A 17,810-nucleotide genomic window follows, 5' to 3' on the forward strand; every position below is an offset into this window, starting at 1 on the left:
AAGAGCTAAAAATATAACCAAATACAATGGGTGAATCGGGATGCTGGTGTGTTTTTTAAGTGAGTAGATATCTTTTGACAGTCAGAGAAATTTGAGTATGGCTCGTTACTGGTATTTGTAATGGTATACTAAAGATATTGTGCAAGTGTGAGAGAATGTTCTTATTGTTAGAATATGCCTCTGAAGAATTTCGGGATGAATGTCATAATGCCTGTGAGTTCTTTTTTTTTTTTAATATTTTATTTATTTATTTGACAGAGAGCGAGAGCAGGAACACAAGCAGGGGGAGTGGGAGAGGGAGAAGCAGGCTTCCCGCAGAGCAGGGAGCCTAATGTGGGGCTCGATCCCAGGATCTTGGGATCATGACCTGAGCTGAAGGCAGACGCTTAACGACTGAGCCACCCAGGTGCCCCTGTGAGTTCTTTTTTAATAGTTCACCAAAAAACAGTGTATAAAGACAGGCAGCTATACATAGAAAGCAAATGAGGAAAATGTGAACAATTGGATCAAAGTGGTACTATCAACTTTTCTGTATGTTTGAAAAAGTATATAACAAAAAGCTGGGGGAACAATATAATATTGTATCCATGCTTTGGTTACAAGAGAAAAATTATATCTGCGTGTGGATAAAGACAAAGGGATACAAAAACCCAGTGGTGTTGTTATGGTGGTTGATGTCTGATTTTTATCATAATCGTGCATAAAAATTAAATGGGACCTAATTCTCATTTTCAAATCACCCACAGAGATATTAACACATGGTTTCAATACAAGGATGTAGATGGTAAAGAGAATATATCAACAGTTAACCCTGGGCCCCCCAGTGCTGAGTAGGCCCTGATATTTGCAACCAGTTTAGGGGCATTGGAGGAACCCAGAGTCAACATAGGCCTGAATTAAAATCTGGACTCCTTCACTCACTGGTTGTGTGAATGTCAGCAGGTTACTTAACCTTTCTGTAAATCTTTTGTAAAAAGAGGTATGGTAGGGAAAATAATACCAGCCCCCTTCCCAACCCAAAAATATCTACGTCCTAATCCCCAGAATCTATAATACATGACCTCACATGACAAAAAGAACTTTACAGATGTGATTATATCAAAGACCTTAAAATGAAGAGATCATTCTGGATTATCTGGGTGGGCCCAGGTAAGCACAAGGATCCGTATAAGGGAAAGAAGGAGGAGGCTGGAGAGTCAATCAGACAAGGAAATGTGGCAACAGAAGCAGAGTGGGGGGAGAGAGAGAGATTGATCTGAAGATGCTGTGCTGCTAGCTTTGAAGGTGGAGGAAGGGGCCGGGAGGCAAGGGATGCAGGCAGCCTCTAGAAGTTGGAAAACCCAAAGAAACAGATTTCTTCCTAGTTCTTCCAGAAGGAACATAGCCTTGCCCACACCTGGATTTTAGTAAATCTTCTGACCTACAAAATTGTAAAATAATCATTTGTAAACCAGTACATTTGCAGTCATTCCTTACAGCAACAATAGGAAATTAACACAGGGAATAATATCCCCTACTTTGCAAACATGTTGCCAGGAGGACATGAAGTGATGGCTCAGCACGTGGAATATGGTGCCTGGCAGTTTTTAATTGCTGTTCAACAAATAGAAGGGACTTTTTGTTATACCTAGGGAGGGTGTAAGTGTTCTCCAAAGAGGTAACACTTGAGCAAAGTCTTGAGGATTATGTCTTGAGAAGGGATCCGTATTTCCCCATCCAAACCAGCAGATAGGGGCACCTGAGTGGCTCAGTCGTTACGTGTCTGCCTTCGGCCCAGGTCATGATCCCGGGGGGGGGGTCCTGGGATCTAGCCCAGCATCGGGCTCCCTGCTCAGCGGGGAGTCTGCTTCTCCCTATCCCTCTGCCCCTCACCCCCACTCATGCTCGCTCTCTCAAATAATAAATAAAATCTTTAAAAATAAATAAATAAATAAACTTGTGGATACATGGTCTGACAAGCAGGAGTTAATTCTTGGATTCCCAGAAGACAGGCTATTTTTTTTTTTAAGATTTTATTTATTTATTTGACACAGAGAGAGGGAACACAAGAAAGGGGAGTGGGAGAGGGGGAAGCAGGCTTCCTGCTGAGCAGGGAGCCCGATGTGGGGCTCAATCCCAGGACCCTGGGATCAGGACCTGAGCCGAAGGCAGACGCTTAACAACTGAGCCACCCAGGTGCCCCATGACAGGCTATTTCTATTAGGCCTTTCCTACCTGGAAAATTCTTTTCTGGAATTCTGAGGGTACAGAGGAATACCACTAGCTCTATGACCTTGGGCAAGTACATAACCTTTCTGGATCTCAGTTTCTTCATCTGAAAAATGGGAGAAACAATACCTGGCAGAGTACGTGTAGTGAAAATGAATACAGCAACAAGATAACTTATGTAAATTGCTTGGTAAAATATCCAGCAAACAGCAAGAGCTCAGTAAATAGTGGAAACTATCATTATCCCCAGACTCCTTGGAAAAGAAAGTGATGTTTGCACAGGAAGGATGTAGTGCATTTGATGGAATTTATTGCTGATAATGAAATTCAAGCTTTCAAACAAAAACTGGAATTTTGGAAAACATATCCACCATTGTGAGCTGGGCAGCTTCCCAATACTTAAAGACTTTTCTGGTGGGATTAGTGGTGATAGTAACAAACATGATTTTTTTTTTAATAATGAATAATGGAATGTTTCAGCATTTGGAAGATCTGCATAACTCAGTGAATCAATATTTTCCAAAAGACCCATGTGGGATATTATAAAACCATGCATGAGTGAAAGATCCATTCAAAGTACAAGACAGACCAATGGATATTAATCTAACAGAGTACAAAAAGTTCATTGATATGATTTCACATTCCACTTTGCAGTTTTTCTTTAAGAAATCTGTCTGCTTTTGGCAGTGATGAAGGAAAATATCCACAATTATCTAAAAACATCACTCGTAAAAAATAAATAATAAAATAAAACAGATTAAAAATTAAAAACATCACTCCTTTTGAGGAATATACTTTTTAGGAAAATACCCCTCCGTCTCTTTCCTAACCACATTCTCTGTGTGAGGCTGAATTTTCTTCATACACCTCAATCAAAGCAACAGACTGAATTCAGCAGCAGATATGAGAACCCAGCTGTTTTCCTTTAAGCCAGACATTAACGAACTTTACAAAAATCCACCATATGGGGTCCCTGGGTGGCTCAGTTAGTTAAGCAATACTCTTGATCTAAGCCCAGGTCTTGACCTCAAGGTCAGGAGTTCAAGCCCTGCAGGTTCCACATTGGGCGCGGAGTCTACTTAAAAAAAGAAAAGTCTACCATCATGCCATTCTTCTCACCCAAATTATTTGCTTCAGAAAATAGTTATTTTTCATTAAAAAAAAAATGTTATGGGGTGCTTGGGTGGCTCAGTCAGTTAAGCATCTGACTTCAGCTCAGGTCATGATCTCAAGGTCCTGGGATGGAGCCCAAGTTGGGCTCCCTGCCTAGCGGAGAGTCTGCTTGTCCCTCTGCCCCTCCCAATACTCATGCTCTCTCTCTTTCTCAAATAAATAAAATCATTTAAAAATATATTATTTTTATGTTGATGTACAATGTGTTTATGATTAATACATTACTATACTTATTTTTAAATGTCTCAGTTTTCATTCCTAAATGGTAAAAAACAGTAGACATAACTTGGAAAAACAAAGGCTTTCTGAGGTCAGCAATAATTCTGAAGAATGTAAGGAGGTTTGAGAATGACAGCTCCCAAGTACCAGGCAGGCTGCCTCTTTGCTTTGCTCATCTGCCCAGAACTTTCTTTCCCCTCACTCACTCAGCTCTCTGATGGCCACTATCTCTGAAAGGAGGTCTCTGGCCACTCTGACCCTAATGGCCACCTCTCCACCTTCCCACCTGTTATCCTGCTTTTTTTTTCTCCAAAACACTTACCACTAGCTGCCAGTCTGTGGAGTCTTTACTTCATGTGTGGATCATCTGTCTCCTCCCCTAGGGCCCTAAGCTCCAGGAAGCCCGGGGCTTGGTCCTATTCCCTGGTATTTTCCCAGCATCTACAATAGCTTCAGACATATGCCAGCCACTCAATAAATATCTGTTGAATGAATGAATGAATGAATGGCCTCATTTAATTCTCACAAGACCCAGTGAGGTGGACGTTATTGGCTTCCCCGTTTTAGGGCTGGGGAAACTGAAAGAAGTCAAGCAACCTGCCTAAACCTGTACCTCTAATAAGTGGGGCAGATTGAGATGAAAAACATGGGTGTGTCGAATGCAGAATTGGGATCTTATTTGGAAACTGAGTCAAGCCAAGTACCATACAAAGACGTTTTTGAGACAACGTGGGAGTATAAGTGAAGCGTAGAGGAGACCATGGAATTACTTCTCAATAAATGTGTTAGGTGTGCTAGCTGCATGGAGTCTATGTTCGAAAATACCCCTTCTGGTTTTAGGAGATGTATGCTCAAGACGTAGAGGTGAAAGATGTGATGTATGATGCTTTAAAATATTTGAGGAAAGCACAGAAAGAAGAAAGGAGAGGATGAGGCAAACATGGCAGACTGTTGGTAGCTGGGGATCATGGGATGTAGGGGCGTCTGTTCAGGTCTTCTGAGAAGCCAGAGTGAAGATATACGGGAGGGAACCTCCTGGGGGCAAACGGGAGGAAGACGGCCGAGGTGGGAGCCTGCAGACTGGGCTGTGGGGCTGTTCCCTGGGAGGAGAGGGGGACCAAGAAGGCCTGGGTAGGAGTGGCCTTCGGCTACAACTCGATCTTTAAAATGTTTCCGTGGGGGTGTTTCCGTGGGACCGTCAACGCCCCTGAGCCACATTTCCCATCAGGGGGTCCCATGTGTCTCAGGAAAGAACCTGCCTAGTGTGAGTATCCTAGGGCTGCTGTAACAAAGCATCACAGACCAGGGGCTTACCCCACGGGGAATTTGTCCTCTCACAGCTGTGGAGGCCAGAAGTCTGGAATCAATGTGTGGGCAGCAGGTTTGGACTCCTTCTGGAAGCTCTGGGGAGAATCTGCCCCAGGCTTCCCTCCAGCCTCTGGGGTTGGCACGCCTCGGCTTGTGGCTGCATGGCTCCCATCTCTGCCTCTGTGGTCACCTGGCCTTCTACTGTGGGACTCTGTCTCTGTGTCCCTTAATAAAACCAACACGGAGGACGTCATCCCGAACCCAATGGAACCTCAGGTGGTGCGCTTGAGCCCCTGATTGCAGCTTACTCCACAGGACACATTATGTGAAACCTGTTTAGCACTAAACATCAAGGCCACACTCGGCCAGGCTGCCCTGGGAGCACACGGGGACCCGGCCCATGCACTGGCCCTGGCGTCCCGAGCACATCCGCTCACCTTTTGATTTCTTCTCATTCTCTTGTTTTCCCTTTCGTTTTCAGTGGCAGAACTCATAGAGTTGAAGTGTCTTAAGTATCCATACAACGCAGCTCCTCACTCACACATCATCTTTATGTCCTCGTCCCTGCCCCCCCCCCCCCCGGGTCTGGCATAGCCCCAGACAAGGACGCCTCCACGGCCAGGGGAGACCTTGCTAAGGAAGCACAGTGAAGACAAGGTGAGAAGAACCGCACTGGTCTGGATTGCGTCTTCAATGCTGAGGGCAAGCCATCAGGAGACCGTGGCAGAACCACTGATTTTCCGGAGCTCGGGTTCCAGGTAATGGGGGAAGTCCTCCCACCTCAGAGGTTGGATCCCGGGATCAGTTGAGACACGAATGTGACATGACTCCAGTCTCGTAAAATGAGCCATTAGCCACGGTGGGTGCACTCACATTAGTAATGAGTTCAAGTGGCGACATTGCAATCTGATGCCTTTCATTTGTCTCGGTCCAGTCCCCCTTACAAGCCTTCCCTTTTCTTTCCCACTCAGCCAAGAATTGCTTGTTTTTCACTGACTTTCAGCTACCTTAGGTTTTTCTTGTCTGCCAGACAGCTCAGAGGGAAAACACACACACACACGCACACACACACGCTCTTCCAATCTCCTGTAGCCTACAAAAATAAGTATCTTTTCTACTCTAAAGGCAAGATTAATTTTTATGACAAAATCAAGAAATAAAAAAAATAATCCATGACCCCAGCATTCTGGCACAAACACTATGACGTCTGGATTTTTTTTCGCCCTAAGCCTGTGGTTAACACAGATGGGACGGGATTCTCCAGAGCGGACTTGGGGTCTACCAGTCTGAGCTCAGCTCCCAGCTACCCACTCAGCAGCGGGGGAACTGTGGGCAAGCTGGCTGCTGAAATCTTCCATTTCCCTTCTCACATGGTCAACAGGATTAAATGAACTCATATATATTGGCTAGAGTGCCGTAACCTAGGGATCGGAGAGAGGAGTCAGCCAAGGCACCCCAAGCAGCCAATACCAAATGACCCTGTAAGGGATGTGGTGGAGCATGAGCTGGCGGGGAAAGGAGCTCCGTCCAGGAAAAACTAGAGGAGTACCTGGAAAATAGGGCTGGACTGTCTGAGAGTCTTGGCAGAGAGAATATCAGAGAAACAGGCAGGGGGCAGGTCATATAATGACACCTACCATGTATTGAGGGTTGTGTGTTAGGCACTTGGATTACATTTTTTTGTATGCATCAGTCCATCATTTATTCATGTATGTATTCGTTTAACAAAAGGGCATTGAGCTGCTACCATTTGCAAGTATTAATTTAGATGCTGGAGATGGAAGGGAAAGTGACAGAGAATGTATCCATTTACTATATACAGATACACACATGTTCTGAGCTCATGCTGTCCATGCAGGTTGTCCCCAGCATTTCACCATCACTGAGAATACTGCCATGAAATGTGGGGTTCTTAACACATCTCCTTCCGACTTTATTTTTTATTATGAATTGAATAAGCAATCACTTGGTGGCTGGGGAACACATTTCAGCTGGGGGATCACCCTAGCGTTTCCCGACAGGTGTGACTCCCCATAAGGGAGGCCACTTACTGCTGACAACACTGAGCAGGAGACTGCTTGTGTTTGTCCCATCGAGTGCTGGTCAGTCAAAGCCACGAGGTTCCCCCGTTCTGCCCCAATAATTATGATTTTGCTCTGTGGAGGCAAGGTCTGCACACGCCTTGCTTTCCATTAGAGACTCAACCCTAGGCATAATCCCTGACATGTGGTGAGTGTTACACTGATACTTGATGAATGAATGAACAGCTGGGGCCCTGAGGATATTCCAACCATACCTCGAGTCTCCAGACACGGAGGCAACAGCTTTGAGCCTTCAAAGCCCAGCCTCACGTTTTCTCCGAAGTAGAGATTCTCTTTCTTCTGATCCATGACAAACTAGGTCTTCGAAACATGACAAGGTGATCCAGCTAGTTAAAAACAGGAAAATCAGTGCCTCGCACCTTGTCTAGACTATAACAATACCCTACTAATGCAATATCCTCCCACTCTACCCTGCCGCTTCTGTCTACTATCCACGCAGTGACCAGAGAGCCTGTTAAAACTCACACTTGATCCTGTCCCTCTTCTGCTCAAGACCCTCCACTGGCCCCCATCACTGAGTACAAGTCCATACAGTGACCTACAAGGCCCCCCCCCCGCAATCTGGTCCTGCCCCCTCCCCACCTTCTCCTCCTCTCCTCAATACCCTCTCCGCTCTAGCACACTGGACTCCCTGCTGTTCCTCCTACCCCAGGACATTAGCACTTGCTCGTCCATCTGCCTGGAATGTCCTCCCCACATGCCCATGGCTACTCCCTCACTCTCTCATGAGGGCTTCTCTGGTTGCCCTTGATAACGTGGAACGGCCCCAAACCGCTTATCCTCTTCTTTGTTTCTTTTTTCTCCTTAGGACATACCCCTCACATGCCTATATTTAATCCATTTTCTTTAATGTATGTCTTGCCCCCTAAAATTGAAGCTCCAGGAAAGCAGAGATATTTATGTTTTGTTCACTGTAATATCCTTAGAGCCTAGGACAGCACCTGTCACATAAGTGTCCCATAATTATGTGCTGATTTAATTAAGTGCTTGGTGAATGAACTCAAATGGGGTCTCCTGAGAGCCAAGACAAGTCACTTTCTTTATCTGGGGTCTTCTCTAGGGACATTTGGAGGATGTCCCCAAATCTCTAAGATCTCTTTCACCTCTGACAACCATTACCTCCAAACAAACATCAAGATTTTGACTACTCATCTAGACTTTTTTTTTTCCTTTGAAATGTGCTCTAAAGCATGCTGGCCTTTAGCTCCACCACACTCAAAGTCACCCTGGGGATTTCTTCCTGCGTTAACAGCCCCAGAGCCATCTGTGTGGAAGGTTACAGGCGGCTGCCAGTTCTTTGACACTCTGCACTGAGAGATGGAGTCTGCGTCCCTCCCCTTGAATTGCTGGCCCCAGGACTTGCTTTGACCAACAGAATGTAATGTAAGCAACATTGTCTGAGTTCCGTTCATGGAACCCAGCCCCTGTGGTGTAAGAAGCCCGAGCGACACGGAGGGGCCACATGGGGGAGAATGAGGTGTTCCTGCCCTCCCCCTCTGCTGGGCTCCCAGCCAAAGGCCACACCCACTGGCAGCCACATGTGGGAGCCGCCTGGGATGCCCCAACCCAGTTGAGACCCCAGATGACGGCAGCCCCAGCTCTTGCCACAGAGAGAAAAGAATGGCCCAGCTGAGCCCACGACATCGTAAGAGGTAAGTCATGGTGGTTGTGTTAAGCCACTATATTTCGGGTGACCTGTTACGCACTCAAAAACAATCAAATGCCCTGGTCTGTTGGGGCTGCTATACCAGAATCCCGTAATTTCATAATTCTGGATGGCTTAAACAGTAGAAATACATTTCTCACAGTGCTGGAGTCTGCGAAGTCCAAGATTAAGACACTGACGGGTTCAGTGTCCGAGGAGGATCCGCTCCCCGGTTCATAGATGGCATCTTTACTCTGTGTCTTCACAGATGGAGAGGGGAGGGAGCTCTCGGGGTCTCCCTGATAAGGGCACTAATCCCATCCATCAGGCTCCACCCTCGAGACCTAATCACCTCCCAAAGGTCTCACCTCATAATACCATCACAATGGGGGGGTTAGGATTTCAACATGTGGGTTTGGGGTGGGGAGTGTAGACAAACATTCAGTCTATAGCATCAAACAATCTCTAAAACACACACAAAAACATATTCCTGGGGGATGATGACAAATAAACAAAACCTCCTGAGGAGTTTTTGCCTTTTGTTTTTACTTAAATTTTTAAAACACTGATGCCAGACCCAATCCTAGACCAGTCAGTCAAAGTCTCCGGGTGTGGGCCGGGGCACAGGTCGGGGGGGGGTTGGGGAGCTTCATAAAACACCTGGCTGGCCGGCCACTAGAGGCAACATGATCTCTCACAGTTCTGTCGCTTAGCAGTGCCCTTCCCTCTGTCTAAAACACCCTTCCCTAATGCTCCAGGCTAGCAAACTCCCACTGACTCATCGTGTGCATCCCAGCCCCAGCATTGCTGGAAACCACACAAGCTTTGGATTCAGGTAGATGTGGGTCACAGTCCTGCCACCGATTCGCTATGTGAACTTGGGTGAAGTACTTTGCGTTTCCAAACCTCAGTGTCTTCATCCATGAAATGGAGCTAATTCCAGGGGGGATTATGTGGGGCTATTTGTGCCAGGCATCCGGCACAGTGCTGGGTCCTTAGCATGAACTCGATCAACACAAGAGAGTAGTAGTGGTGGGGAGGAGTCCTTGTCGTTGCAGCAGAGTAGTGACACGAGTAATAGTCTGTGGCAACAGAAGAAATGTGCTGGTCTGCCCTGCACCCTATCCCCTTTCTAGAATAATCTTGCTCTTTCCAGCAGGTGGCTTCCAATGGCAAAGGCCCCAGCTAATCAGAGGATGATTCTCATCAGCTGGGCTCAGTGCTTGGTGGAGGCCCCTGGCCCAAGCCAGTCAGTCAAACTCCTCCCGGGATATACCAGAGCTACCAAGAGAGATGAGCAGTGTCATGGGCCCACACGCTCAACGCCAAGGCTTCTAGTATGCTCGTGTGAGGTGCCTGCTTCAGAAGAAGCCAAGTGGATGTCAGCAGAGGCAAAAGATAAGATAGGGGGAGAGAGAGAGAGAGGCAGAAGGGAGGGAGGGAGGGAAGGAGATAAAGTGAGGAGAGGAGGGAGGCAGGGGGAGAGACAGAGGGCGGGAGACAAAGACAGAGGCAGAGAGAGGCCTGATGATGTTACTCCAGCCCCCTGGGACCACCAGCCTGAAACTAGAGGCAACTCAACTGAGACCCTCCCACCCCTCCCCCCATCTTTAAACTTTTGCTACTTTGGACTGGGACCTTGTCACCTGCCACCAAATGAGGGCCATAAATACGTTGTTACTATTGTTTCGCAAGGATCATTTTCGGAAAGTTAAAGCCACGACCTCATGCAAATATATGGCGAGCCATGTTGGGGGCTGACTTAACTCAGGAGCGAGGGAAGCGGAAGGATGGGAAGTGGGTTCCGGGGAGGACACAGGAGACTGAAGTTGATAAGGTTAATGAAAGGAAGAAAAACTGTTGAGGCCGACACGAAAGGGTTACTGCCCTATAAGGCGGTAAGATGCTCACATTTGGGGCTACATTTTCTTCCAGATGTAAATCATTCTCATCTCTATGGGACAAAAGTCATCGGTAACTTACTAATACTCTATAAGTTAACATCTCGCCCGAAGAGTCTAGGCCCTAATAGTAAATAGCAAGTCAAACACAACGACCTTTCTCTAGAGCAGTAAACTGCTATGGCCTATATGGGCCGAATACACCCCCGCTTGTTTATATAAATAGAGTTTTGGGGTTTTTTTAAAGATTTTATTTATTTATTTGAGAGAGAGAATGAGAGAGAGCACGAGAGGGAAGAGGGTAAAAGGGAGAAGCAGACCCCCCGCTGAGCAGGGAGCCTGATGTGGGACTCGATCCCGGGACTCCAGGATCATGACTTGAGCCGAAGGCAGTCGCTTAACCAACTGAGCCACCCAGGCGCCCTATAAATAGAGTTTTATTAGAACACGGTCATGCCCATGTGTTTACATGTTATCTGTGGCTGATTTCCTGCTGGAACAGCAGAACTGAGTAGCTGCAACAGAGACCCTCTGACCCACAAAGTTTAAAATCATTACTATCACATCTTTTCCAGGAAAGTTTCCTGAACTTTGGCCTAGAACTGTGGTTCTCAAAGTGTGGTCCCCGAACCATGAGTAACAGCAGTGGGGCATTGTTAGAAATGTAGATACTCGAGCTCCCTCCAGATTCAGACCCACTGAATCAAAAACTCCAAAAGCAGGCTCTCTAGGGTCCTAATGCCTTTAAGAGTCAGGTGACCTTTGGGCAGATTTGAGGACGTTGCTAGTAGCCTGATGTGACATCTGAAGGGCATTCAGTGTTCCGAGTTCAGAATAATTTTTCCTTTTTTTCCCCCCGAGATTTATTTATTTATTTTAGAGAGCGAGAGAGAATGTGAGCCGTGGAAGGGGCAGAGGGAGAGGGAGAGAGAACCTCAAGCAGACTCTGTGCTAAGCACAGAGCCCGAGGGGGGGCTTGATCCCAGGACCCTGAGATCATGACCTGAGCTGAAACCAGGGATCAGACCCTTAACCAACTGCACCACCCAGGCACCCCTAGAATAATTTTTCTTTAAAAAAGCATATGGGGAAAAATGGTGGGAGGTAAGATTGGGGAGCTAGGCAGATGGCAGATCATGCTAAGGCAGGAAGTTAAACTATTGTCCTGCACTGAAGGCTTTGGCACAGGAATGGTGATCAGATTTTCATTTTAGAAAGGTACTTCAGGCATCGGCGTGTAAACCAGTGGGGGTAGGGGCGGGAAGGTAGTGAGGCTAGAGGAACACAAAAAGATGGGAGGACTTGTAGCTCGTTAAGAGCCTATAAACAAATCCCAGGCTGGAGATACTTTGTGAACTCCTGGATAGAGCCATACCTGAAGCTAGAGAAAATTCATAGACTTCCCAATTAGGCCATCCTGAATAGGATGCTGGAGAGAAGCTGGGTAACAGGGAGAACTGGAAGATACTGAAGTGATGAAGTCCAACCACTGATGTGCAAGATGAGAGATAGGCAATGTTATCCTAATGCCATATTTTTGATTTGTTGGACTGGGTATACAGCGCAGCCCAGGAGGAGGTGTTTAACTGCATGTAGAACCTCTCTGGTTGCTTTCAGAATGACGGGAGAGAGAAACATAAGCCAAGGGAATGACAGTGTTCCTCTCGAGGCACAGTATACATGCCTTGTCTTACTCTTTTATTTCCACCAACACACCCTTGTGAACACCGTAGCACAAGTTAAGAACACCCCTCTACTGGCAATAGCCTGGTGGCTGAGGGCACCTCGCTTCTGAGTTCAGTGCTCCTAGGCTTCAATTCTAGCTCCGCCTCCACAACAAGCAATTTCAACTGACTCAGTCCTTGCTTCTTCATCTGTAATTTTGTGACAGCAAGATGAAACTCCAGCACAGCGGTGAAGAACACATATTGAGAGGTTGAATGCAAACTGCTTTGCAAAGTGCGCCTGGTATGCGTTAAGTGTCCTGTCAGAGGTGGGTGTTAGGATGATCATTCTGGGAATTCCAAACAGACAAACATTTTTTGACTAACTGCTTGTGACATGGGCTGTTTCTTTCCAATTTAAGATGCTTTTTTTTTTTTTTAAGAAAAAAAGGAAGTTTAAAAAAGAATAAAAGCCTAATTACCACTTATAGGTAATTACTGTGCTCTGCTTGCTCTAGGATTAAATAAAAGTGATTTGTATATAAGATAATATTGCTCCTGTTAGCATTACTGATATTAGTTATACAATAATTTTGACTTTAACTTCATGGGTAGATTCTGGGGATGGTGGCCTCCCAGGAGAGGGAGAGGGGTGCCCCACCACCTGCCATTGCTGTCCCTGCTAATGCTGTGACCTCAGATTAATGGGAAGAAGAATCAGAGGCAGGAGACTGAGGCTCCATCCTGCTTTTAAAAATCCAGTTTGTTCTAATTCTTTCCAATCATAAAGGCAATTCAAGCTCAATATGGTAAACAGGGTAAGCAAAGTAGAAAGAAGAAAAACCTCATTTCTCTTCAAAAACAAATGCTGTTTGCTTTTTGGTATATAACCTCCAAACCTTTTTTAAAATATATATTTTTTAACATAATAAAATTTCATTGAGTTCAATGATGCATAGAGAACATCCAAGACAGTGCCTGGCACTTAGCTACTGCTCAGGAAATAAGTGTTAACATTATTATTATTAGATATCTGATTTTGTATCCTGGCTGTTTCCATGCAACTATTTTTCCATTTTATTAAAAAGAAAAAAAAAAACACCTTGTGAACATTATTTTAAGCGCTTGTACAATATTCTGTCCTGTGCACATTTCCTGTATTTAAATTGCATTTACTCCTTCATTCTTCTGAATATTAATAAGCATCTTTCATGCTTAAGGTGGTCTCTACATTTCAAGTTATCACATTGTATTAGTCAGGGTTTTCCAGAGAAAAAGAGCCAATAGGGTGTATATATACAGAGACAGAATTTTTTTTTTTTCTTTTTTCTTTTCTCTTCCACGCCCCGAGATAGACATTTATTTTAAGGAATTGGTTCATGTGATTGTGGAGGCTGGAAGTCCAAAAATCTGCAGGATAGCCTGGCAGGCTGGGGACCCTGGGGAGGGGCTGATGTTGCAGTTCAAGCCCGAAGACAATCTACTGGAGAATTCCCTCGTGCTCTAGGAAGTTTTGTCTTTGTTCTAGTAAAGGCCTTCACTTGATTGGATGAGCCCCATGCACACGATGGAGGGTGATCTGCTTTACTCCACTGTCAGCCAATTTACGTGTTAATCTCACCAAAAAACACTTCCACAGAAACAGAGTAATGTTTGACCAAATACCTGGACACTGCGGCTCAGCCAAGTTTACACATAAAAATTAACCCGCACAGACGCATTAACTAAATCAAGATTCTAGACCTGCAAAATTCAAAGCCAGACCTTGCAACATAGTAACCACATCAAACCACTGTCCTGGGTGGGGGTTGGGGGGTGGGGGGAATGTATCTTACAAAGTCAGCTGCCCATCTTCTTTGCTATTTTGTGGCATCTTTCCATGTAGGTGACGAGAAAATCACTCGATCATTGATTGTCAGAGTTGATGGGACACAGAAATCTTTCAGGCTTCCATTTCCCAAGGGGTAATGTGCTGACACACAGTCTCTGTTATTAGTAGAGCACAAAGGGGGAGGGGGCCAGGGGCAAACAAGCTTAGAAGATACTGGTTTAAGCAAAATTAGATGGGTATCTGATGGGCCTTTTGGAGGCTGTGATATACAAATGTGTAGCCTGGTGTGAATCTCCAAGAGGTGGGTATTGTCTCCAGGATTTCCCAAACCTTTCCTGACCAGAACTCCTTTATTAAAAAAGGAAAAAGGAAAAAAAGAAACAACAACTTTCAAAACCCGTGCATGACTTTAGTCACTGACATAGATCTGACCTTCTCGTGGAGTGTCAGCAAAATTCGAGTGTGCAAACAGAGTTCCTTTAGGTAGCTGCTTAGGGGACAAGGGTTCTGCAGGTCACACCGAGGGACACGAGTCTCCTCCAGCCATCTCCTCTTACGGCCCCAGAAGATTTGAGATGAGGTGCCTCGCCCGGGGGGGATGTGACTGAGCCAAAGCTAAAATTTGCCTTCCTGACTCACAGCCCACGCTCTGTGGACATCACAGGGATGAGATCTGTCCCATTCTACAAACAGGAGATACCGAGCGAAGCCTTGCTCCAGGCTCCCTCGTTAGGAACACTGGATTGGGATCCAGATCTCTTGACCCTCAGCCTGGAACAAAAAAAGGCCTACAGCTTAGAAGTTTAGAGCTGCCTACGGGACTTATGTATTTTTAGCGCCTTTCGATGACTGAAGGAGTGGGACTGCGGCCCCTGGGGAAGATGAGTCACTTCTGTGGCGTGCCTGGTCAAATGATTCCGCGGAGCCAGAGGAGGCTGGAGATCATTCAAAGGGCTGGGCCACACCAGAGCTTCCTGCCCACGTCAGCAGGAAGCCCACAGACGAGGTTCACTTTCTCCAGGAGGCAGCAGGTGCGTGGCCCGGCCGAAGTTTGCTCCAAAACATTTTCCAGCCTTTGAACCTGGAAGCTGCAGCTACCCCTAGCCTGGGCTGTATGCTTAACCGGAGAGAAGCCCCGGGGTTCAGGTTTTGGCCGGGGCAAACCGACACAAGTGTCATTGAATCGGCAGAGAATCGCAGCCTGGGAAGGCCTGTGGCTGGAGACAGGAGACGGACACCTCTAGAGAGAGTGGTCCTCAACTGAGCACGCATTACACTCACCAAGGAGGGTTGGTGAAAACACGAATTGCCAGGTCCAACCCCAGGAGGGGCTGACTCAGCAGATCTGGGGTGTTCCCTGGGATGGTGATGCTGCTGGTCCAGGGGACCACGGTTTGAGGAGCACTGCTCTAGGGTGCTCTTGGGAGGATGCCCTGAGGCACCTCCCCCGCAAGAGTTGCCGCCCCACAGGCCTAGAATGAATGCTGCCTCTACTCTCATCATTTTGTCCCCAGTTTTAGAACCCGAGCAGGGAGCTTTGTCTCCCAGCTCTCAACCTGGAACTATCTGGGGACACCAAGCTCGGAACTCAGAGAACGGGCTGAATTATTGCTTTGATACTTCAACCAGCTCTATCGAGATAGAATGCCCATCACACAGATTTCGCCCTGTTGAAGTGTACAATTCAATGATTTTTTTGTGGGCGCAGATATGTGCCTCCAGAACCACAATCGATTGTAGGACATTTTCATCACTGCGAGGAGGAAGCCGGTACCCATGAGCTATTGCTCCCTACCCCAGCCCCGAGCAACCCTTAACCTACCTCCTGGCTCTCTAAATTTGCCCATTCTGGCCCTTGTATTGTAGCCTGGATCAGAGCTTCATTCCTGTTCATGGCTGAGTAATATTTCGTTGTATGGTTAGAGCCCATTTTGTTTCTCCGTTCGTCCAGTGCTGGGCTTTAGTTTCTGCGGTAAATAATTGATTGGCCTTTCGTTACAATTCATGGAACTGTACAGACTGAGTACATTTTACTGTATGTTAATTTTTAGGAAAAGGACCTAGGCACCTTCCACTTCCTGTCTCGGAACAGGGTTGGGCTGAGCCGCCAGGTGGGAAAGGCCAGGTGGGTGGTGGGCAGGGCCAGTGGGGGCCAGCCTCCCCTCCCGAGCCGGTGTGGAGTGGGGCTGTGCCCCTAAGAGACCCTGGCCAAGCCACCATGGGGAGCAGTAGAACCTCCGAGATGGGCCCTGGCCGCCCTCCTGGCCCACGGAGCTCTGAGCTACAACAAAGATGTCCTCGTGAGCCCTCAAGTCTGTGTGTCATTTGTTTCAGGGAGTTAGGTGATGGGGCAGCTGCGGCCCCTCCCTGTGGGGGGTCTGGCAGGGAATTCTCCCCGGCCAGCACTGTCCACACGCAGCCGGCCGGCTCCCTCCTCTTACCCTTGCCCAATGTCCCTGCTCTCCACCATGACCCAGGCTTTGCTTCGAAAACAGGGGGCGGGTCACTTCCCTCCTCTGTCCAAGCCCTGTGTGACTTGCCCCAGCTCCCAAACCTCACCACTTCCTACCTCTCTCAGTGCCTTGGTCTCCCTCGCCCGCCACGCACACTCCCCATGCGGAGCTTTAAAAATAAGCAGCTTTGGGGTGCCTGGGTGGCTCCGTTGGTGAAGCATCTGCCTCCGGCTCAGGTCGTGATCACAAGGGCCTAGGATCAAGCCCTGCGTCGGGCTCCCTGCTCAGTGGGAAGCCTGATTCTCCCTCTCCCTCTCCCACTCCCCCTGCTTGTGTTCCCTCTCTCTGTCAAGTAAATAAACTTTTAAGAAAAAAAAAAAATGAACAGCTTTCTTGAGATAGAACTCGTATCTCAAAAAACTGACCCCTTTAAAGAGTAGAGTTCAGGGCACCTGGGTGGCTCAGTCGGTTAAGCGACTGCCTTCGGCTCAGGTCATGATCCTGGAGTCCCGGGATCGAGTCCCGCATCGGGCTCCCTGCTCGGCGGGGAGTCTGCTTCTCCCTCTGACCCTCCTCCCTCTCATGCTCTCTGTCTCTCATTCTCTCTCTCTCAAATAAATAAATAAAAATCTTTAAAAAAAAAAAAAAAAAATAAATAAATAAATAAAGAGTAGAGTTCAGTGGGTTTTAGTGCATTCGGATCAGTGTGTCTGTGTCAGATCAAGCTGACCCGTGTTTGTTGGTCTTCGTCTCCCCACTGGGAGGTAAGGCCTTGGGGCTTGATGGCCTCCGTGTCCCCGGCCCCCCGCAGCGGTGCCTGGCGGGCACGGCGCGGAAGCCAAGTTGTTCGGGTGCACGGAGAAGGCGATCTCAAGGATGCGAACAGGTCCTTGAGATGACGGCCGGGCCTCGGCTGACCTCGTCCGTGTGGGGCTCCTAAGAGATGGGCCTGTGCCCCCCGTCTGCCTTCCACCCAGCCCCCCCCCACTTCCCTGGCTCTCGCCCACGGCCACCTCTGAGGCCGGAGACAGCTAAGAGCCTCCCTGCTTAGCCCCTGAGGTCACATATCTGCATCCTAGGGGGACCCGGGGGGCACACAATACCTCACCTGCAGACTCCGGATGGTGGTCATTCTCAAGTAGTCGAAGGAGTAGCAAGCGCCCGGGCTGGCCGAGCTGGGTGACGGCCCAGCTGCAGCCGTGGCAGGGGCCTCCGGCGGGTGACTCGCGCCCGCCCCCGCCCCCGAGGCTACCCCTGCCCGCAGGGTCTCCTCGAACACATCCGCTGCCCCAACTCCCCGACCCTC

The sequence above is a fragment of the Mirounga angustirostris genome, unplaced genomic scaffold (genome assembly GCF_029215605.1).
Source record: "Mirounga angustirostris isolate CCGP_5_RB_7025 unplaced genomic scaffold, mMirAng1.0.hap1 SCAF_16, whole genome shotgun sequence".
Taxonomy (NCBI): Eukaryota; Metazoa; Chordata; class Mammalia; order Carnivora; family Phocidae; genus Mirounga; species Mirounga angustirostris.